We start from the raw sequence: 22993 nt of genomic DNA, 5'->3' as shown, positions 1-22993 counted from the left end.
ACTGATTTCCTTTAGGATGGACTGGTTGGATCTCCTTCCAGTCCAAAGGACTCTCAAGAGTCTTCTCCAACACCACAGTTCAAAAGCATCATTTCTTCAGTGCTCAGCTTTCTTTATAGTCCAACTCTCACATCCATACATGACTACTGGAAAAACCCTAGCCTTGACTAGATGGACCTTTGTTGGCAAAGTAATGTCTCTGATTTTTAATATGCTGTCTAGGTTGGTCATAACTTTTCTTCCAAAGAGTAAGCGTCTTTTAATTCCATGGCTGCAGTCTCCATCTGCAGTGATTTTTGAGCCCCCAAAAATAAAGTCTGCCACTGTTCCCACTGTTTCTCCATCTATGTGCCATGAAGTGATGGGACCAGATGCCGTGATCTTTGTTTTCTGAATGCTGAACTTTAAGTCCACTTTTTCACTCTCCTCTTTCACTTTCTTTTTTTTTTTTTTTCCATTTATTTTTATTAGTTGGAGACTAATTACTTTACAATATTGTAGTGGTTTTTGCCATACAAAAATATGGAACACTTCACGAATTTGCGTGTCATCCTTGCACAGGGGCCATGCTAATCTTCTCTGTATCGTTCCAATTTTAGTATATGTGCTGCCGAATCGAGCACTCCTCTTTCACTTTCATCAAGAGGCTCTTTAGTTCTTCTTCATTTTCTGCCATAAGGGTGGTGTCATCTGCATATCTGAGGTTATTGATAGTTCTCCCAGCAATCTTTTTTTTTTCTTTTCTTTTTTTTTTTTTTATTTTATTAGTTGGAGGCCAATTACTTCACAACATTTCAGTGGGTTTTGTCATACATTAACACGAATCAGCCATAGAGTTATACGTATTCCCCATCCCGATCCCCCCTCCCACCTCCCTCTCCACCCGACTCCTCTGGGTCCTCCCAGTGCACCAGGCCCGAGCACTTGTCTCATGCATCTCACCCGGGCTAGTGATCTGTTTCACCATAGATAATATACATGCTGTTCTTTTGAAACATCCCACCCTCACCTTCTCCCACAGAGTTCAAAAGTCTGTTCTGTACTTCTGTGTCTCTTTTTCTGTTTTGCATATAGGGTTATCATTGCCATCTTTCTAAATCCCATATATATGTGTTAGTATGCTGTAATGTTCTTTATCTTTCTGGCTTACTTCACTCTGTATAATGGGCTCCAGTTTCATCCATCTCATTAGAACTGATTCAAATGAATTCTTTTTAATGGCTGAGTAATATTCCATGGTGTATATGTACCACAGCTTCCTTATCCATTCATCTGCTGATGGGCATCTAGGCTGCTTCCATGTCCTGGCTATTATAAACAGTGCTGCGATGAACATTGGGGTGCACGTGTCTCTTTCAGATCTGGTTTCCTCGGTGTGTATGCCCAGAAGTGGTATTGCTGGGTCATATGGCAGTTCTATTTCCAGTTTTTTAAGGAATCTCCACACTGTTTTCCATAGTGGCTGTACTAGTTTGCATTCCCACCAACAGTGTAAGAGGGTTCCCTTTTCTCCACACCCTCTCCAGCATTTATTGCTTGTAGACTTTTAGATAGCAGCCATCCTGACTGGCGTGTAATGGTACCTCATTGTGGTTTTGATTTGCATTTCTCTGATAATGAGTGATGTTGAGCATCTTTTCATGTGTTTCTTAGCCATCTGTATGTCTCCTTGGGAGAAATGTCTGTTCAGTTCTTTGGCCCATTTTTTGATTGGGTCATTTATTTTTCTGGAATTGAGCTTCAGGAGTTGCTTGTATATTTTTGAGATTAATCCTTTGTCTGTTGCTTCATTTGCTATTATTTTCTCCCAATCTGAGGGCTGTCTTTTCACCTTACTTATAGTTTCCTTTGTAGTGCAGAAGCTTTTAAGTTTCATTAGGTCCCATTTGTTTAGTTTTGCTTTTATTTCCAATATTCTGGGAGGTGGGTCATAGAGGACCCCGCTGAGATTTATGTCGGAGAGTGTTTTGCCTATGTTCTCCTGTAGGAGTTTTATAGTTTCTGGTCTTACATTTAGATCTTTAATCCATTTTGAGTTTATTTTTGTGTATGGTGTTAGAAAGTGTTCTAGTTTCATTCTTTTACAAGTGGTTGACCAGTTTTCCCAGCACCACTTGTTAAAGAGGTTGTCTTTTTTCCATTGTATATCCTTGCCTCCTTTGTCAAAGATAAGGTGTCCATAGGTTCGTGGATTTATCTCTGGGCTTTCTATTCTGTTCCATTGATCTATATTTCTGTCTTTGTGCCAGTACCATACTGTCTTGATGACTGTGGCTTTGTAGTAGAGTTTGAAGTCAGGCAGGTTGATTCCTCCAGTTCCATTCTTCTTTCTCAAGATTACTTTGGCTATTCGTGGTTTTCTGTATTTCCATACAAATTGTGAAATTATTTGTTCTAGTTCTGTGAAAAATACCGTTGGTAGCTTGATAGGGATTGCATTGAATCTATAGATCTCCCAGCAATCTTGATTCCAGCTTGTGCTTCATCCAGCCCAGCATTTCTCATGATGTACTCTGCATATAAGTTAAATAAGCAGGGTGACAATATACAGCCTTGACATACATCTTTCCCAATTTGGAACCAGTCTGTTGTTCCATGTCTAGTTCTAACTGTTGCTTCTTGACCTGCATACACTTTTTTCAAGAGGCAGGTCAGGTGGTCTGGTATTCCCATCTCTTGAAGAATTTTCCATGGTATTTTGTGATCCACACAGTCAATGGCTTTGACATAGTCAATAAAGCAGAAGTAGATGTTTTTCTGGAACTCTCTCACTTTTTCGATGATCCAACGAATGTTGGCAATTTGACCTCTGGTTCCTCTGCCTTTTCTAAATCCAGCTTGAATATATGGAAGTTCAGGGTTCATGTATTGTTGAAGCCTAGCTTGGAGAATTTTGACCATTACTTTACTAGCATGTGAGATGAGTGCAATTGTGCAGTAGTTTGAGCATTCTTTGGGATTGCCTTTCTTTGGGTTGGAATGAAAACTGACCTTTTTGAGTCCTGTGGCCACTTCTGAGTTTTCCAAAGTTGCTGGCATATTGAGTGCAGCACTTCCACAGCATCATCTTTTAGGATTTGAAGTAGCTCAACTGGAATTCTATCACCTCCACTAGCTTTGTTCGTAGTGATGCTTCCTAAGGCCCACTTGACTTCCCATTCCAGGATGTCTGGCTCTAGGTGAGTAATCACACCATCGTGGTTATCTGAGTTGTGCAGATCTTTTTTGTATAGTTCTTCTGTGTGTTCTTGCTACCTCTTCTTCATATCTTCTGCTTCTGTTAGGACATTTCTGTCCTTTATTGTGCCCATCTTTGCATGAAATATTCTCTTGGTATCTCTAATTTTCTTGAAGAGATATGTAGTCTTTCCTAGTCTATGGTTTTCCTCCATATCTTTGCATTGATCACTGAGGAAGGCTTTCTTATCTCTCTTTGCCATACTTTGGAACTCTGCATTCAAATGGGCATATCTTCCCTTTTCTCATTTGCCTTTCATGTCTTTTCTTTTCTCAGTTATTTGTAAGGCCTCCTCAGACAACCATTTTGCCTTTTTTGCATTTCTTTTTCTTGGGGATGGTCACTTGATTACTTTGCTTTAGCATATCACTAACACTGACAATTTAGGGAGAGGTTGGAATACCTCAGCTTTTTTCATGAGTAACACAAGTTCCTGAGAAGGAAGATAACTTAGATGACATTAAAAATTCATCCATGTTCATTGTCTTTTCAACACTGAAGAGTGTTGAAACCCTCAGCAGTAAAACTAATAATAATAATACAATTGTTGTTTAGTTAGGGAATTTATGAGAGAAAAGAAAGTATTTTTGGAGTATATCATTTTTTATTCTCATATAACTATGATAAGGTTTCTCTGAGTAAAAATAATACGGCCACACATCAATAACTATTCTGTTTCTATTTGGAATACAAATAAGGATGTAAATAGCTCAGCCTAGAGCTGTGTATGCAGACCACCTACCAACGCCATGTGTGTGAATCAGGTCCCCAGACTCCAGACTGCACTTTGCACTGCCCTTTCACAGAATCACTTGTGTGGTAGTGTGGGGTGCAACCTATGCATCTGCAGTATTTATTATGCTCTAAGAATTCTAGTGGGCACTTTAACCGTTCGACTTCATTTATTTCCTGTAACAATCCTGAAAAAAAGTCTTATCCCTATTTGATGGATGGAGAAACTGAGTCTCAGCGACAGAAAGTAGTATGGTCAAAGTGGCATACAGAATATGTGGCAGGGGTTGGATTCAATTCATCTCTTTCTACTTCTGAAACCTGTAGGGTCTCTACAGGTCAAGTTGTCGAGCTAGGCTGGCTGTGAGCAGGCTGAAGAGATGCATTCAGTGACCATCCTTTACTAATGTGCCTCTCACTGAGCTGACCCCACCCTCTATCATGGTAGTGTATAACTCTGGGACATTAAAATGAACAAACTGCTAGCGGGTTTCAAAATTACTAGGAGCAGCATCCATGAACCGCAGGGCTCCCCTTAGAATATATAAATACCCCTGTCCTCCCAGTTGAAATATCTTTTAAACAGTGCTGTTTTTTAGAGACTGCCTCTTTGTCATGCTAGCATTTCAAAAAAGACACTGGTTGGTTCTACTTCAGCAATTTTCATAGCCAGGAAAGTATCACTGCTTCTTTTCCAGTATAGTTCCGGCAGATCCTCAGGGGACATAGTGAGATGGAAATGCCAGATAACCGTAGAGGGAAGGCTTCTATTGACTCTACTGCTTCAAGTCCAGAGAAGAAAGCTTTGGCAGTCGATTACTGTGGAGGTGCCACATGAGCCCATCTGTGCCCTGGATTTTATGTGACATGGGCCCCATGACCTCAGTCACTATGCCAGGAAACACCTTGGTCCAGCTCCATTATTTCTAGCAAAGGCAAACATTTGTGGTACAAATGTGGGAAGGTCTGGTACAAAAAGAGAAGCATCCAGTATGTGTTCTTGCTTATATTCCAAGTCTTTAATTAAGCCTAGATTGAAGTGGTTGGGGCTCATCCCAATAGAAGGTTGTACAACTCGACAGTCAGCAAAACTGACGCTTATGGTTGAAGATGGAATCACATGTTAAATAGGTGGGAACCTGGCAATTCTCATTGGCTACTCGCCACCAACAATATGTTCTAGGGCATCATTAAGAGCCTTCAAACTTGACCATGGCTTGGAAATGAAGACAGGGTGGTGACTGCTCAGATAATGTTTCTGCCCACTAATTGCTTGCATGTATCTGAGGCAAACGCAGACCCATTTCCAGAAATGAGAGTGTCTGACAGCCTGGGTTTTGCAGGGTTTTGCAAGGTGCTGGAAAGAGCTGTAATTGTCACAGCAGAGGTTTAAGATGGAAAATAAGCATGCTGAGCTATTTTGAGAAGGAGTTTGCCACAGTGAAGTTTTTCTTCTGGAAATAGTCTTATAAAATTGGGATTGGAGTTTATGGTTGGTCACTTTCCACTGATATGTTGGTGCCTTTGACAATTTATGCTACATGGTCTGCACTGTGCAACACCCTTTCACAGTTTTTTCCAGCCTCAAAATCAGGTCCATGTATAAGACAGAGCTTCAAGCCAATGTTTTATATGAGTAATTTCCGGATGTGCATGGGCAAGATAACATGATGACTGCCTTCTGTGGGTTGGTTATAGGCGAGTCACTTAAATTTCCACCTTGTCAACAATTTGAATTCCTTAATTTATCCTTTTTCTGGTGACTCTTTTCATATCTCTTTTTTTAAAAACAGAGATCAGATATTAATTGTTCAGAGCTAGCTGTGCAATTGTATTAGCCTAAACAGATGAGCTAAGAAAGTTGTCTGCCCTTCCTTATTCCTTCATTCAGCAACTATTTATTGGCTACCAAGTTCAATATACTCTGTAGGCATTGAATATAAGCATTGAAGGACAGGCCCTGAACCACAGAGCTTGTAGTCCACTGGAGGGGTAGTTGTACAATCACAGAGAAATCATAAAATTGAAACTCTGCCCATTAAGAAAAAGGAGAGACAAGTCATTCAAGAAAATATAATGAGAAACTGGACCAAATCAAGGGAGGGAGTGAGCTTGGAGGTATGACCTGAAGAAATTAGACAGAAGAAATAAGAAATATTCCAGACAGATGAACAACATGTGCAGAGGCCTTGGTAGGAGGGAACATGGTGAACAGAGACTGAAAGAGTGCAGCTTGGCTGGAACAAAGACTGCAGGAGAAGAAAGTAGAAGTCAGATCACTGGTGGTTAAGAGTATTCAGATTTATTCAAATACTGATGAGAAACTATTTGTGAGTTTTAGCAGGAGAAATATGTGATCAAACTTGCATTTCAAATCTGTAGAGAAAAGATTAAGGGGAGCCTGGAGCAAAGGCAAACCAGCTCAAAGGTGCTTGCTATGTAGTTCAGGCAAGAGATGGTGGTGGTGATGCTGATGGAGATGGGAGAAGATGGTGGGAAGAATTGACAGTGCCTAAAACTAAGATCATGTCATCTGGTCCCATCACTCCATGGCAAATAGATGGGGAAACAGTGGAAACAGTGGCAGACTTTATTTTTGGGGGCTCCAAAATCATTGCAGATGGTGACTGCAGCCATGAAATTAAAAGACGCTTACTCCTTGGAAGGAAAGTTATGACCAACCTAGACAGCATATTAAAAAGCAGAGACATCACTTTGCCAACAAATGTCCATCTAGTCAAGGCTATGGTTTTTCCAGTGGTCATGTATGGATGTGAGAGTTGGACTGTGAAGAAAGCTGAGCACGGAAGAATTGATGCTTTTGAACTGTAGTGTTGGAGAAGGCTATTGAGAGTCCCTTGGACTGGAAGAAGATCCAACCAGTCCATCCTAAAGGAGATCAGTCCTGGGTGTTCATTGGAAGGACTGATGCTGAAGCTGAAACTTGAATACTTTAGCCACCTCATGTGAAGAGTTGACTCATTAGAAAAGACCCTGATGCTTGGAGGGATTGGGGGCAGGAGGAGAAGGGGACGACAGAGGTTAAGACAGTTGGATGGCATCAGCGACTCAATGGACATGAGTTTGAGTAAACTCCGGGAGTTGGTGATGGACAGGGAGATCTGGCATGCTGCGATTCATGGGGTCACAAAGAGTCGGACGCGACTGAGCTGACTGACTGACTGAACGATGGGTTGCACATGGAGGCGTGGGTGGGGGGAGTAAAGCCAGGTGTCAAAAGTGAATCCACACAAAATAGTGTGGGTGGTGGTACCCCTCCCCCAAAGGGGAAAATCTAGGAGAAGTCTAGTTTGAGGGGGAAGATCATGAATATGAGCTGGGATATGCTAGATCTGAGGTGCCTTTCAGACTTCCAGCAGGAGACCCTGACACGCAGAGATGGCTTAGCACGGATGGGAACCGCAGTGACTCAACCAGGATGCCAGACCAACATGTGTTCATCAACACTGAACAGAGAACCCCAGAGCATATCAGCAGCGATGATGTAATGAAGCACAGGGTCTTCTCCTCATCAAGCACAAACAGAAGGAGGGGGGCAGGACAGATTGCTAGGGCCTGGGCTCCATGGTGGTGACTTGTCTTCACTGCTTCTGGGCACAGTAGAGGTTTATCTATCACTGTCTGTGTAAGTTAATTCTGGAAATGATATTGTTCTCACGTGGGAAGAATTGGTGACTTAATGCCATCTGGCATTCTGTGACTAAGCACAGCTCTGACCCCGAAAAGCATAATCATGACAGGAAGAAGGAACAGTGGAAATCATTTTGGTAAATGTGCTATGCTTATAAAACAGAATACCCTTGTTCTTCAGAAATACGACTGAAACACCTATGGGCAAAAAGGTACAAGTCTCCAGTTCACGCTCAGATGGTTCAGGAAATAATAATCTGTAGGTACATATGTGCTTAGTTGCTCAGTCATGTCTGACTTTTTTGTGACCCTAAGGACTGCAGCCCGCCAAGCTCCTCTGTCCACGGGATTCTCCAGGCAAGAACACTGGAGTGGGTTGCCATTTCCTTCTCTGTAGATACATATAATAACATGTATTATATGTTTTGTATACATACATGGGGAGACCATGAGAGGGGATGGATGGGGAAGGGAACAGAATGAAAGAAAACAGGAAAAATGACAAGGTAAATGGGGCAAAACATGAATAATTTGTAGATCTGAAAAAAAAAAAAATAGGAAGTTCTTCATACTGTTGTCTCAGTAGCAACAGCAGCAGTAAGAAGGGACAGTGGAAGTTCTCATCCTAGTACAGACTCAGAAGTTAAAAATGTGCTCATTCTGAAGCCTTAGACTGGGTTTGAAGATCCAGAGACAAAGATTTTGGAGCGAGTAACTTTATGTGTGAAGCAACCCCATGAAGCCCTGGAAGGGGAGTGAGGAAGGGAAGGGAAGAACGCTGTTACTGAGTACAGGGTACCAGCTTAATAAGCAGGGTCCTGCTGGCGGCAGCAGACAGGAATCAGTTCTTTTAGGACCACTGGAAACAGTACAGATGCGCTCACACCTTGTCCTGTCCTGGTGAGAGGCAAGGATGCTGCAGTATTTATCTTTCAAATCCTGTTTGTCATTGGCTGAGGGTTGCTGCTAAAGAAGCCACTTCCCCAGCAGGTCCCGGGCCCTGGTAAGAGGATGCCATAAGCCTCGAAGCACAATTCGTTATCGAAAGTCCTGCAATGGCCCCTCAGTGCTGAGGAGCTCTGGGTGGGTCCCAGCAGCCCAGCTCCAGCTCATGTCCAGTCCCCAGAGTCAGAGCAGATCAGTCCTGGTTGCCTTTCATGAGAGAAAAATTATGTAATTACTAAGTAGCCCTAGACTGTCTTGATGCCTTCATTTTATTTTTGGAGGAAGTGTTCTGTGAATTAGTTGCATCTCATGTGGAATACAATGAATAACGATAGCATCAGCAGGGCAGCCCAAGAGCGTAACCCCAGAAGAATGCATTTCTGGTTTCTCTTCACTCAAATATGCAATTCATCAAAATGATGTAAAGTCTTTGACAAGTTCATTTTCTGTTGAGCCCATGCTCAGAACATCACTAAAATATAGCGGCACCTCTGGGAATACCCCCAGGATTATGGAAAGCCTCAGGAAAATGGAAATTTGGTAGGAAGGTGCCTAAATCAAAGATGCTTTTTAATGAATGTTTGAGTGTCTGCAGTGACTTTACTTATGATCATGGCTATAAACACATACCAGGTCAAGTTCTGCATGGATTTCAACACACCACTTTTGCTCCAATTAAGAATAGCAGGACCTGAGCCAAATGCAGGGACGAGTCTTGTAGCTCTAGTTATGTCACTCCTTTGAGCTCCATGGTCTTACCTTAGTCTTAGACTTTATGGTACGTACCAGTGTTGTGTTGTGAAGCCTACAAAATGGACCAGTTACATCCAGTTCAATTAAGATGCTTAGGTTCATCTTCCTGAGAATAAAATAGATAGAAGTTAAGCAGGCTTCAGAATAAATTCCTGGCATGTATTACTAGGTCAGAGGGTGAATATTTTTAAAGTTCTTGATGTATACTTCCAGACTGACCTATGAATAGGGTGTACAAGCTTACACCCTCACCAACACTAAATACAAAATATTTTCTAAACTGTGTCAGTTTAAGAGATTCAAAAATAAGAATTATGATCACCATCTGTTTTAATTTGTTATTGCCTTACTCTTAGGGAAGTTGAATTTTTCTCATATATTTATTGAAAGTTGCGTATTTTTAAAGTCTGTGGTAGCCTATCTGGTTGCTATCATTTCTATCTGGATTTATCTTTTTCTCCTTGATCTACTAGAACTCTTCATATATTAAGGCATTAACACTTTGTCACATGTTAACATTATTTAATGTTATGTTAAAATTATTTAATGTTAATTTAATATTTAAATTTTTAAAATTTAATGTTAAAATTATTTTAAAAACATGTTAAAATTATTTAATGTCATGTATGGATGTGAGAGTTGGATTATAAAGAAAGCTGAGCACTGAAGGATTGATGCTTTTGAACTGTGATGTTGAAGAAGACTCTTGAGAGTCCTTTGGACAGCAAGGAGATCCAACCAGTCCATCCTAAAGGAAATCAGTCCTGAATATTCATTGGAAAGACTGATGCTGAAGCTGAAACTCCAATACTTTGGCCACCTCATGAGAAGAACTGACTCATTGGAAAAGACCCTGATGCTGGGAAAGATTGAAGGCGAGAGGAGAAGGGGATGACAGGGGATGAGGTGGTTGGATGGCATCACCAACTCAATGGACATGAGTTTGAGTAAACTCTGTGAGTTGGTGATGGACAGGGAGGCCTGGCATGCTGCAGTCCATGGGGTCGCAAAGAATGGGACACAACTATGCTGACACATACTGAACTGAACTGAACATTATTTAAATTTAACTTTATAGTAAATAGGAATTTATAATTTTATAAGTTAAAACTTCAGTCTTTGGCTGATGATTTATTCTTTGCTTTTGTTTGTAAAAAACTGTCTCCCATCATCAGATCAGATAAATATTATTTGTTCAGTTGCTCAGTCATGTCCAACTCTTTGCAACTCCATGGACTGCAGCATGCCAGGCTTCCCTGTCCTTCACTATCTCCCAGAGTTTCCTCAGACTCATGTCCATTGAGCTGGTGATGCCATCCAACGACCTCATCCTCTTTTGTCCCCTTCTCCTCCTGCCTTCAGTCTTTCCCAGCACCAGGGTCTTTTCCAATGAGTCAGCTCTTCTCATTGGGTGGCTAAGTACTGGAGCTTCATCTTCAGCATCAGTCCTTCCAGTGAATATCCAGGGTTAATTTCCTTTAGGATTGACTGGTTTGATCTCCTTACAGTCCAGGGGATTCTCAAGAGTCTTCTCCAGCACCACAGTTTGAAAGCATCGATTCTTTGGTGCTCAGCCTTCTTTATGGTCCAACTGTCACATCCATATATGACTACTGGAAAAGCCATAGCTTTGACTATAGAAACATTAACCCATATTTTCTTCCAGTTCTTTGTGGTTTATTTTTTCATGTATTTATTCTACTGAATGAAAGTTTTGAATATGTGTCATTTTAAGCAGTAATGTACTTTCATAACATAGTTTCAAGTAATTTCAACCATGATGTTGTTATTATCATAAAAAAATACATGGCAGTCTAGAATGCTAAATGGCTTTGTACAAACACAATGGAAGATACCTGTGCAGTTTATCGGCATGCATTAACAGTCAATTTATATCCTTCTCTCACTGCAGTTAGGCCCTGTGTCAGGACACGTGTCCTGAAGCATATTCTGACCAAGACCCTTTTAACGTGGTACAACACCAGGTCTTCAGTGTCGTGGGGGTGGTCGGGATCACCTCAGTGGGCTTCTCTCTTAAGGTGCACTTCCTCTTGTAAAATCTGTTCTCTTCTGCTGACCCTCTGCCAGCCTCCATGACCCTCTGCAGAATGGGCAGGTGTAGGAACCTCTCCCTGTGGTCCTCAGATCTGCTTGATAAGAGCTCTGTGTGCGCTCCTCAAAGGCAGCATTGATATTATTGGAAGTTTCTCATTTAATTTCTTTGACAGTTTTACTGGAAGGAGACTTGTGTTGAGACAGTATATGTGTCAACTTGGCTGACCCCAAAGGAACTGTGAGAGGAGGGGTTCTTCCTCTGTGGTCCTGATCTGACATATCGAAGCTACCTACCACTGGGCTTCAGGGGATCTTCAAACTCCCTAAGAGTACACGTCAAGCTTTTCATGAATGATATTCTATACATATTTCTGAGGGAAAGAGTAAGGAGGAGAGTTCTGAGATGTAGTAAGTTTAAGACTCACTAAGTTCAAGGAATTTATTGTAAACTCATCTTAAAGAAAATCCTCACATTGTGGTTCCATTGGCTATCATTTTTCTTTCAATGAAATGTTAACTAATGCCTTCAGAGAGAATACTTCATTGGTAAATTTTATGAATTTACAAATATCCAAATTCTATTGAAATACTATTGAAATACTACCCAAATACTGTTGTTGAAAGGTGTCCTCAATATCAGAGTCGATATGATAGTTTTAGCAAAAACAAAACAAATAAACAAAAAGACTTATTTTGGTCTACCTCTCAGCCTCACATAGTACAATGTGTATAGACATCTCTGTTTTGGACCCTGCATTTTTTGTCTGCTTTTACCAAGAAGAAAACCTTCCCAGCATATAAATCCCAGAAAGCAGGTTGAATGGCATTGAACTCTTGACTCTGTGTCCCCATTCCCCTCCCTGCTCACACTCACCAGCAGCATGAAATACACAACCTGCTTAAGTTTCCAAGGCCACATTTATGTGCTCACCGGTGCTTCCTAAAAAGGATTTACACATTCTACTATCTTCCAGCTTTTGAAAAATAACATTCTGTTCTCATCCCCAGAAAATAGAGAGGGAGTGGAAGCGACTCATGGGAATGAGCAGACAGCAATCTTCTTTGGAACAAAAAGTACTGCGTAGATCCCGCTGTAAATTATAGCTGCATAAAACTTCAGGAAAACCAAAGAAAGTAAAATATTAACATTAAACCATAGCAACCCCTGCTGTATATAATTTAGATAAATAATCTACTTAATGTACATAGGATATTGTGATATAGTTTTTCATATGCTACTGGCAACAGTTTATATTTGAAAAGAATAGAGGCATTAGTTGCTGGCATATGGCAAATGTGTTCTATTCATTCTTATTCTTAAAAGTTGAATGTCCTCAAATAAAATACTGATCAAGGGCTAAAAATTTAAGGCCTGCTGTATCTTTGTCTCATAATATGGATTTGTGGCCTCATCTAGCCTTTCCTTGACCTTTTTGCATAATGGTAGGATATTAGTAAGAGAAAGATGGTTACATAAAACATCCACTGAATGTGATTTTTTTTTTTACATTGAGTAATTTCAGGTGGCTAAAAATGGAATGAGCTAACCTGAAAGTAACAAGCTGCTCACTGTCTCAGCCAAATTAGGCTTAATGTTGAAAGGCATTCCTTGAGAAGTCAAGAAGGCTGGGGGTCAAGCCATCAGGCCAGGGAGTGCAGCTGTTGGACCACCTTTTGTGGTCTCTAAGGAAGCAACCAAAGAAAATCCAGCAAAGAAAATCTCTCAAAGAATCAACAGGGTGAGTAAAGCAAAAATAACCAGATGTCCCAGAAGACTGTTGGTATTATGAAGAAAGCTAGAGCAGAACTAACAGGGTTTGGATTTTATCAACCTTACTAATAAAAGTCACTTGGCTTTCCATCGAGAAGAGCAGTTGGTACAATATGGAAAGGTTTTAAAGACCATTAATTTCTTGAAATGAAACAGCTGGCCTTATTGGCTATTAAATAATGAGCCAGATTCTCCCCAGTGCCTAAGTCACTCTCTAGTAGTAAATTAGTCATTTAGGGAGGCACATTAACTCTTTAAGAAGATTAGAGTTCGATTTAGTGCACTTTATGTGTAGGAGGAAAAGTTGTAGGGAATCTGGCTGAGGCTGAGTAAAGAAAAGATGGAAGCAAGATGGAATCCAATGAAGAAAGTCAGCCTATGTTTTGTGTTAACATGATACCTGAGATGAGCATAGGAAATTGGAGATGTTGAGTTGTTGAGGGACATTTAATCTAGCATTCTCCACTTGGAAGAGGGCTTCCCAGATGGTACTAGTGGTAAAGAACTCACCTGCCAATGCAGATGTAAGAGATGCGGGTTCGATCCCTGAGTCGGGAAGATCCCCTGGAAAAGGAAATGGCAACCCACTCCAGTATTCTTGCCTGGAGGATCCATGGACAGAGGAGGCTGGCAAACCACAGTCCATAGATTTGTAAAGAGTTGGACACGATTGAAGTGACTTAGCACACTTGGAAGAGATCATGGTGGTGGAAAGCGTTGACACTTCGTTGATTTATTCCTTCATCCACTCATCCAGTGAGCTTTTGGTTGGACAGTGCTGTGTAGCTGGCACTGAACTGGGCACTGAGGGAATGCTCTTCAATGAAACACATTCCTTGTCTCCAGGGCTTTACTGTCTAGTCTCTGGTGGCTTGGGTAGGAAGTGGGAAAGAGACTGGTAGATAGATAGCACTAGAGTATATAAAGTGCTAGAATTTTATTTGCATACATTGAATTTGAATTGAGGAAGTGGCAAGATATGTAGCCTCTTGTACAACAGGTTAAGAAGTTTGATTTTACTCAGAAACCCTCAGGCCATTGAAGGCTTTTAAACAAGAGGTTGGTTTAATCAGATTTGCATTGTAGAAAAGGCTCCTTGGCAATTTCATGGAGAATAAATTGGAGGGAAAAGACTAGAATCGGTTCAGTTCAGTTGCTCAGTTGTATCTGATTTTTTGTAACCCCATGGACTGCAGCACACCAGGCCTCACTGTCCATCACCAACTCCCAGAGCTTACTCAAAACTCATGTCCATTGAGTCAGTGATACCATCCAACCATCTCATCCTCTGTCGTCCCTTTCTCCTCCCGCCTTCAATCTTTCCCAGCATCAGGATAAGAAAAGACAAAGGAAAGCTATTGATAAAATCTTTATAAGAAATGCTGAGGGCCTAAAGTGAGGCTGTAACAGTGGGGAATGCCAGGAAGAAAAGAAAAGCCTGTGCTTTTAAGATGACGAATTGATGTGACTTGATGGCTGATTAGACGTGGTCACTGAGGGAAAGGGTGGTAACCAAGGTAACTCTCGGGTCCAGGCCTTGGCTAGCTGGGTGGGTGGAGGTGTCATTATCCTTGGTAGATGATAGAGGATGGGTTGCAAGGTCTGGTGGGAAGGCAGTGTTGTGACAGTTCTGGTTCTGAGGAGGATGATGAGATGTCACATAGAGAACTAGAAGTCATTCCTGGTGAATCATACAATGAGATTTGAAACATACATAGGGAAAGGAAACTGAGATGTACAAAGCTGAAAAATGCCTCAAGCTTAAACAGAATCCTTGAGCAGTGTTTTGCTTTGGTTTTTCTGCCAGAAGAAGGGATTTCTCAGTTGCAGACGTGTCCGCACTAAAGCTATGTCATTGCTCACCATGAACAGTATGCAAGTGCTAGGAAAGTACAAATAGGAAATAATCATCTTTAGAAAACCCACCTCTTTTTTAACCCAGCACACCAGTAGTTAATAAAGCATCAATATGAATATCGGGAAAATTTATATTCTATATAAGTTGAAAACTGCACAGGTTGCAGACTAGGCAAATTAACAGTTCTTTCTCTGTCAGCACTTAAAATCTATACCGTGGTTTCTCTCTATGGTATGGGTGAAACGTGCCAACAAATTGGCTTAGATGATGTAAGTATCTGAAAATATGGAAGAAATTATATATGGGAGGGAAGGAGAAAATCTTATGTATTAAAAGGTGATGACAACTTCACCACAGAATAGCAAAAAATGTCCTTAAAGATAAAACACTTATTATTTCAGAATTTCAGAAACCACAGTTACAGTGTTATACCATGTGCAGCAAAAACTGTCTTTAGAAAGAAAAATGGACATCAAAGCTTACTAAAACCAATAACTCTTGTGGCAACTTCATGATGAGAACCTCATTCTTTAGGAATGTGAAAAGCATCAAATTAAGAGGGTGGGGAGTTCACGGATGGCCTGCAGAGAACTTAGCAGAGGAGGGCAGCAAACAGGACTAAACATGTCACTCGGTGTTTTTTCTGCCAGTCCAGGTGTCATTCTGGTACCAGTCATATGATGGTTCCCAGGGGGAGGTTTCCCAGGGAGACGGCCAAGAACTGCCCCCATCACTACGCCATGTGCATCTTGTTTTACACTCTTGTTCACACACTCAAGCTATGGTAGATAGTTGCTCTTCTAGAATAATTCCAAAAATACCTATACCAACAGTTCTCATTTGTGAACTCTGTTCTCAGAGAGACTTCCAGTCATGCCTGGCAGTAAATACTGCCCCCTCGCCCCCCGCCCATTTCCTAACAGATGCCAGAATCAGTAAGACTCCTTGACTTTGCGCTCTAACTGGGGGCAATGTCACATCATTCTAACAGGTTGCCGGAAGCAGGAGGCCAAGTCCTTCTCCTCAGAGTTACAGTAATGAGTTTAAAAATGGGAATTCCTGGGATAGTATATATAGGATCATATTTTATTCTTTTCTGTGTTGGTCCGAAGAGGGCCCTGAGACCTGTAGGAGTTCTAAGGTGACAACCACTGAGGAGTTAACAAGAGATGCCCTCCCAAAGGTAGCATTTACAGACTTGAAAATGGAGCCTGTGGCTTCATCATCTGTCTCTGTCAATGGCCCATCTCAAAAGTAACTTTAAGAGAGAGGGGGAGAAAGCCACTGGCTGCCTCTTTAACTATTCTTTGGCTCTGGTAAGAGCAAATCACGTTCCACATCAGGATACATTTTTGAGTATCCTATTTGCTATTTCAAAAACCAACCAAACAGAAAGAGTGTCCGTTGGAGCCAAAAAACAAATGTTTGGAGAAAATGCTTTTTCTGAGTTTTAGGCTTGAAATGTGGCAGGGAAATGGGAAAAGATTGTAAATAGGTGCTAATTCAAAGGATTTGACGCATAGTGGATGATAGGTGAATTTTTTAAGGAGAAAGCAAATCTACATGGATTCTACATTTTAATCCCAGCTGGGCCAAATTACACAACAAAAAACAAGCCAAAAAAAAACCTAAGGAGAATAAAAGTAAAGCGGATAATAGATATTTAAATATTTCACAAGGATAGTTTAAAGATAAATAATGTTTGCAAAGAATTTTGTTTCCCTGAGATCAAAAAACCCTATGGAAATAACTATTTCAATAGGATCCTTTCATATGTTTGTGTGAGAGAGTGAAGTCGCTCAGTCATGTCCAACTCTTCGCGACCCCATGGACTGCAGCCCACCAGGCTCCTCCGTCCATGGGTTTTCCAGGCAGGACGACTGGAGTGGGTGCCATTGCCTTCTCCATTCACGCGTTTACAGTGCCTCCAGTCTCCTTATTCTTGACATATGGTTTAATACAGTGGGTTTTGAAGGTACCCGGGTAGCCTTCTGCATTCTTGACCTGCCTTGTGGGTTGGTTCAGAAGCAGCTGTTACTTCCCAAAGAAAGGTGTTCTTTATTTTGTGGGCTGTCCTTTGACGTTTATGTCTGAACATTGATAAGAGTAATGCTGATAGGAAGCAGCCGAGGCTCTAGACAGATACCAAGCCTTTGCAGAAGCCACTTCACTGAATTGTTCTCTGCATCGATGACTATGCACCCTTTAGTAAGTTCTAGACAGTTTCTCACCAGGGCTACTAACAAAAGCCCTTAAGATTACGTCCATTAACCATAGAGCAACTGCCCTTCCACCAGTGAGCCCCAGTAACCACCCCAGAAGCTGGTTTCCTGCAGACTCTCTTCTTTTCTTTCTTTATCTTGACAAGTGTTCTCAGTGCATTAAACCAAATTAACTTCCATAAGTCAACTGACTGTAGACAAATGCCAAATAATACGATGTTAGGTGAAGTTTCATTAGCAGCGTGTCATTCAAAGCAAGTGTTTAAACTCCTTGTCAACTCTTTAACCATGTGCCTTCAAAGTAGAAGATCCTCCCCCAGAAGCAAGACCATTCTCTTGCATGCATTTGTGACATTTAAGAAGTGAGGAATGGTACATCTATAACCTTTACCATCACTGTGGCACCTACATGGAAGCTACACTTAAATTACTGACGAAGTACATAAGCAGATGTCGCTACTATAAAACACCAAGTACATACCTTTACAAGATGGGTTGAATAATGTAGACCAGAATCATAAGGATGATAAAAGTGAATGAGGAAAACAGTATTGACACAATGGTGTCAAATAAAGTGGCCCCAAATCCACCTTTCAAGCTGACCTCATTACCATCCAGATTTTACTGTTATATAACAATTATGTTACTCTGTAGTAAGTTCCAAATCTATGTCATACTTGCATGAATTTATGCATTGACATAGCCTGTCAAATTATGTTTTTTTAAACACACTTTTTTCTTATCTACCAACTAGAAAGTGTGAAATTTTTGAAGGTAAACATATGTCTTAAACTTTCCTGTCTCTTCTGTAGTACCCAGCCAGATAGTAGGCATTTGGTAAATATTTATTTTTTAAAATTGATCATAATGAGCTATATCCCTAGGTTAAGAAGTTTCCATGGAGAAGGGAATGGCAACCCACTCCAGTATTGCCTGGAGAATCCCATGGACAGAGGAGCCTGGCAGGCTACACCCCATGGCATTGCAAAGAGTCAGACATGACTGAGCAACTAATACACACACGTGTTATAATAAAGTTTATCCACTGTAAAAGTAGCATAATGAATAAAGCAGTAAAATATAAAAATGCAGATATTTCCACCAAAAATCAGCTGTAGGAAAATACTTCTCTTTCCAGCACTCCAACATTCCAGTTGTTTATTTTTAAGGGCCCTGAATTCTCTTTTCAAAACAGAAAAGAGAATCATTGTTTCTTATATCTAGTTGTTCAGAATCTACATTTTTTGGGGAAAAAATGTGGCTGGCATGGGGAGGGGGCAGGTAGGGGAATGTGGCAGTGGAGAAAAATGTCAAAGTCAAGGAATCAGAAAAATCCAAGTGATCCATATAAGGGAACAAAACAAGTCACTGTGGCTTAGTCAGTTTTTCCGGGCCTTTCTTGTCCTCCTTCTTGATGACATGCTCTTCCTTGTGACCCAGTGGTACCTTTCCATGATGGGTTCGAGAATTCTCATAAACGAGCTGAAAAACAGGGTCCCCAAAGGATATCTTTGTGCCAAAAGGGAAGGCAGCTGTGGTTATGAACCAGCACATGCCAGAGGCCGCCAAGCTGTTGGGGACTTTGTGTGAATGGATGACAGTTTTAATTTCACTCCCCAGCAGAGGTGGTATCCAGCCAGCACAACTTCAAACCAATTTTGCAAATCACATTTTGTGGCTGAAAATTGGTTTACTGCGCCCATCCCATTTTGGAGGCCAGACTTCCCTGGTTTAAGCTGGTACCTTCGCTGAGTTGTAACAGCTAAAGGATGATTCTTTTTCCTTTAATTGAAATGACAGCACAGTCTTCCACAGATTAATTTTAAATTACTCCTGTTTATATCCTTTAATCAAGATGATAAAAACAGCACAGATAATTTTCTGCACTATTCTTTTAATTTTTTTGAGACTAATAATAGCTGATTGGCTCTTGATATTTACTGCCTCATATTCATAAGTTTTACTGCATACGCACTCGCTTGAACTGTTTATCACTGTGTTCTTCATTCTTTTTAACCTTGATTTTGTCCTATATTAAAATAAGAAGGAATAAGGTTTCAATTGTAAATTCCACTGAGATTCCTTTTGTGAACATAAAGATGATGCTTTCCTGAAGAGATATGCTCCCTGGATTATATCTCACCCTGAAATAAGGGCCTTCTTCCTGGAAGAAATATTTCTTTAAAATGAGTACTTGCAAGAAGTGTTCATCTGTGAACTTTTACCAATTAGAAATGGCTCTGTACTTAAGACTCTTTAATAATGTCTGTTAAGCAGCATTTTAGCTCATTTTTATAACACATGCAGGTTTGGTGATTTATATTAAACATTAAACGTAATAAATTTAGATCTTTTTTCAAGTATGAGGCACAGCATCTCTGAATCACCCATTTAAGCAGAGTGCCCCGTGGAAGGTCCAATCTCTTGCTATCATTCATGGATGTAATAAAACAGGTTTCTCCTGTCTCTTTCTTGACATCTGTAATAATGGGGATGACATGTGTGTAGTGACACTTTAACAAGAGGGCGTGTTGATATTGCTTCATGGCGAAGACTAAAGGTCCATGACCAGAGGGTGAGCTGAGAACATGCATCAATGACCTCCATCTCAGATTTGGTTCCACAAATCTATGCTAATGCCAATTTTTAAAGTTTTATTCAAAGAATAAGTTTCAGTGTCTAAAAAAGGGGCCTTTAAATTTCTCATTCTACATGGCTAGATTTAGTAAAAGAATTAATCACAAAGAATGGAACTTTGAACACAAATGGATCTACTAATGATAGTCACATAAGAAAGATTTAAACCTTCCTATTTTTCAACCATTCCACAGATGGCCATCCCATTCTTCATTTGTTGAATCACAGGAAGGCATAAGACAGTAAAGTTACTTAGAAAAAAGCTTCTGTTTGTGATGAAGTAATAATTATAGTAGCTTTCTTTGGAATTATCATGTCAAGTTTAGTTCTAAATGATTGTTATTTCAAACTGAAAGTTACCTATCCATTTTGATTGCAATTTATGTATAAAATACCTGGATACTTTTGGAAATATGTATCTTAAAATGGGAAAAGGCTCACATTTCAAGCATTTGAATAGGACTGAGAATTACTAATATTTTCAGTTAAGGACACCTGAAGAGTCTAAAGACTGTCATTTGATTTTTTTAGAAGAAAAAGATGGTGGAAGAAGACATCACTCCAGCTTTCAGGCACATAGCTCCCTGTGAGGTGGCTTCTGCACATTGAGTTTAGACGACGTCCTGGCCCCCACATGGTGGGCCCTGGTCCCACTGTCTTGATTTCTGACTGCCACTAGATGAGAAGACACAGGTGAGCTAGCCGAAATCCATGCCTCACGCAGTCCGTTCTCAATCTCAAATGAGTTGTGTCTCTACAGTCTGTGTATAAACCAAGTGCCCTGGAACTTGGAGTGCATTTTTCATCGAAAGGATGTTCTGTCTGGAGAGCAGGTTGCCAAGCAGACAGTCATACAACCCTATTTAGCCTGTTACATAATCGAAGTGCTGTCCATATGAAAAGCATTTTTAAAATATTGCTGCCATGGGATGTTGACATACCTACCCCAGATTGGGCAGTCTCTGCAGATGATGGGCTCAGAATAACTCACACCCTCTTGCCTTCTGGAGTAACACTGGAGTCTGAACATAAAAAATGAGAAGTAATGAAAGGAAACAGAATGGGAAAAAAATTACTTTGAAGAATGCCATTATAATGTTGATAATTAAAGCAGAAAATATAAAATTGAATAAGAAGTCATGTTTCATCTATTTTAATAGTGGTGCTTGAGAAAAAGCAGGTTCAGTCAGAGAAGGGTGAGGAAGTAGCCGGAAGCAGTTATTGAGGCTCTAGAAGAGGCATCTGTCCACTCTCCAGGTTGATGGCTTTTCTGCCTATGGGAATTTTTTATCTAGAAAATTCTCTAGACTAGTCTACATTATTGCCTTTTCCTCAAATGCTTTTGGCAATGGAAGGAACTAATAGAAACAAGGAAAGTTTTTCTTGAAGTGTCTGGGCATGAACAGGAGGGAAGGAGGAGGAGGGAGGGATCTGTTACAGGGAGTGGTATTGCCACTCAAGAAATTAGCCAGAGTATTTATTAGTGACACTTAGAGGAAAACTGGGCATGCTCAATTCTCTCACTGGCTGAGGTAGGGGACTAAAAATAGAAGGGATGAAGAAGAAATACTTTGGTGTGCCTTTGGGCAACTAGTGAAAAAAGGCATAGAATTCAAGATAACTAGGCTGTTGAATGAATATTCTCAGGGTAGTCAGGAAAGAAATAAAGAATAGGTTACCAGTGGGCAGGGAGTGATGGGGAGGTGCAGGTGTGTAAATGTGTAACCTAGTTGTATAATATACTTGTTACATAAAAGTATGTAACATTCTTGATTCAGTTCAGTTCAGTTCAGTCACAGTCCTGTCTAACTCCTTGCAACCCCATGAACCACAGCACGCCAGGCCTCCCTGTCTATCACCCGCTCCCGGAGTCCACCCAAACCCATGTCCATTGAGTCAGTAATGCCATCCAACCATCTCATCCTCTGTCGTCCCCTTCTCCTCCTGCCCTCAATCTTTCCCAGCATCAGGGTCTTTTCGAATGAGTCAGCTCTTCGTATCAGGTGGCCAAAGTACTGGAGTTTCAGCTTTAGCATCAGTCCTTCTAATGAACGTTCAGGACTGATTTCCCTTAGGATGGACTGGTTGGATCTCCATGCAGTCCAAGGGACTCTCAAAGGTTCTTCTCCAACAACACAGTTCAAAAGCATCAATTCTTCGGTGCTCAGCTTTCTTTATAGTCCAACTCTTGCATCCATACATGACCACTGGAAAAACCAGAGCCTTGACTAGACAGACCTTTGTTGACAAAGTAATGTCTCTGCTTTTCAATATGCTTTCTAGATCGGTCATAACTTTCCTTCCAAAGAGTAAGTGTCTTTTAATTTCATGGCTGCAGTCACCATCTGCAGTGATTTTGGAGCCCAGAAAAATAAAGTCAGCCACTGTTTCACTGTTTCCCCATCTATTTGCCATGAAGTGATAGGACCAGATGCCATGATCTTATTTTTCTGAATATTGAGCTTTAAGCCAACTTTTTCACTCTCCTCTTTAACTTTCATCAAGAGGCTCTTTAGTTCTTCTTCACTTTCTGCCATAAGCGTGGTATCATCTGCACATCTGAGGTTATTGATATTTCTCCCGGCAATCTTGATTCCAGCTTGTGCTTCCTCCAACCCGGCATTTCTCATGTTGTACTCTGCATGTAAGTTAAATAAGCAGGGTGACGATATACAGCCTTGACGTACTCCTTCTCCTATTTGGAACCAGTCTGTTGTTCCATGTCCAATCATTCAGGGGGTATTTATACCAGAAAAAAAATATGTGTTCTCCATGGGTTCTTTCTGTGAAATGAAAGAGCACTACAAATGGCTTTAAACCTTCATTTAACCAGTCCTCAGGCCAGTGCCTATTGTCATGATCTTTACGTCCATTAGGAATGATGAGAGAATCAGAGATGTTGACATTTGATTTCTGCACTTCCATAGCTGAGTGCATGGCAATGATGACTGAAGGGATAGGGAGAGGCTGAAAATCATATACAAAGCAGAAGTCACCTCTCTTCTCCAAAGCTCTGTATGTGTGTATGTGTACATGTATATGTATGTGTGTGTTTACATACATATATATGTGTCTATGTGTTTGATAGATGCATATTATTCTGGAATGACTTAAGAATAAATTCCATGATA

General features: G+C 40.7%; 1 protein-coding gene and 1 non-coding gene across 3 annotated transcripts in view; one reads left to right on the top strand and one right to left on the bottom strand.

Annotated features, from left to right (window-relative positions):
- The window catches only part of PARD3B (par-3 family cell polarity regulator beta), a 1130274-nt gene that overhangs the window by 1067193 nt on the left and 40088 nt on the right, over positions 1-22993 (top strand). The window lies entirely within an intron of this gene.
- LOC136165610 (U6 spliceosomal RNA) lies at positions 517-623 on the bottom strand. The gene has a single exon (XR_010662617.1). It is a non-coding gene; the product is annotated as a U6 spliceosomal RNA (small nuclear RNA).

Source organism: Muntiacus reevesi, chromosome 3 (genome assembly GCF_963930625.1).
Source record: "Muntiacus reevesi chromosome 3, mMunRee1.1, whole genome shotgun sequence".
Taxonomy (NCBI): Eukaryota; Metazoa; Chordata; class Mammalia; order Artiodactyla; family Cervidae; genus Muntiacus; species Muntiacus reevesi.
The sequence above is the reverse complement of the archived record's forward strand: the minus strand, read 5'-3'. Positions and strand labels throughout refer to the sequence as shown.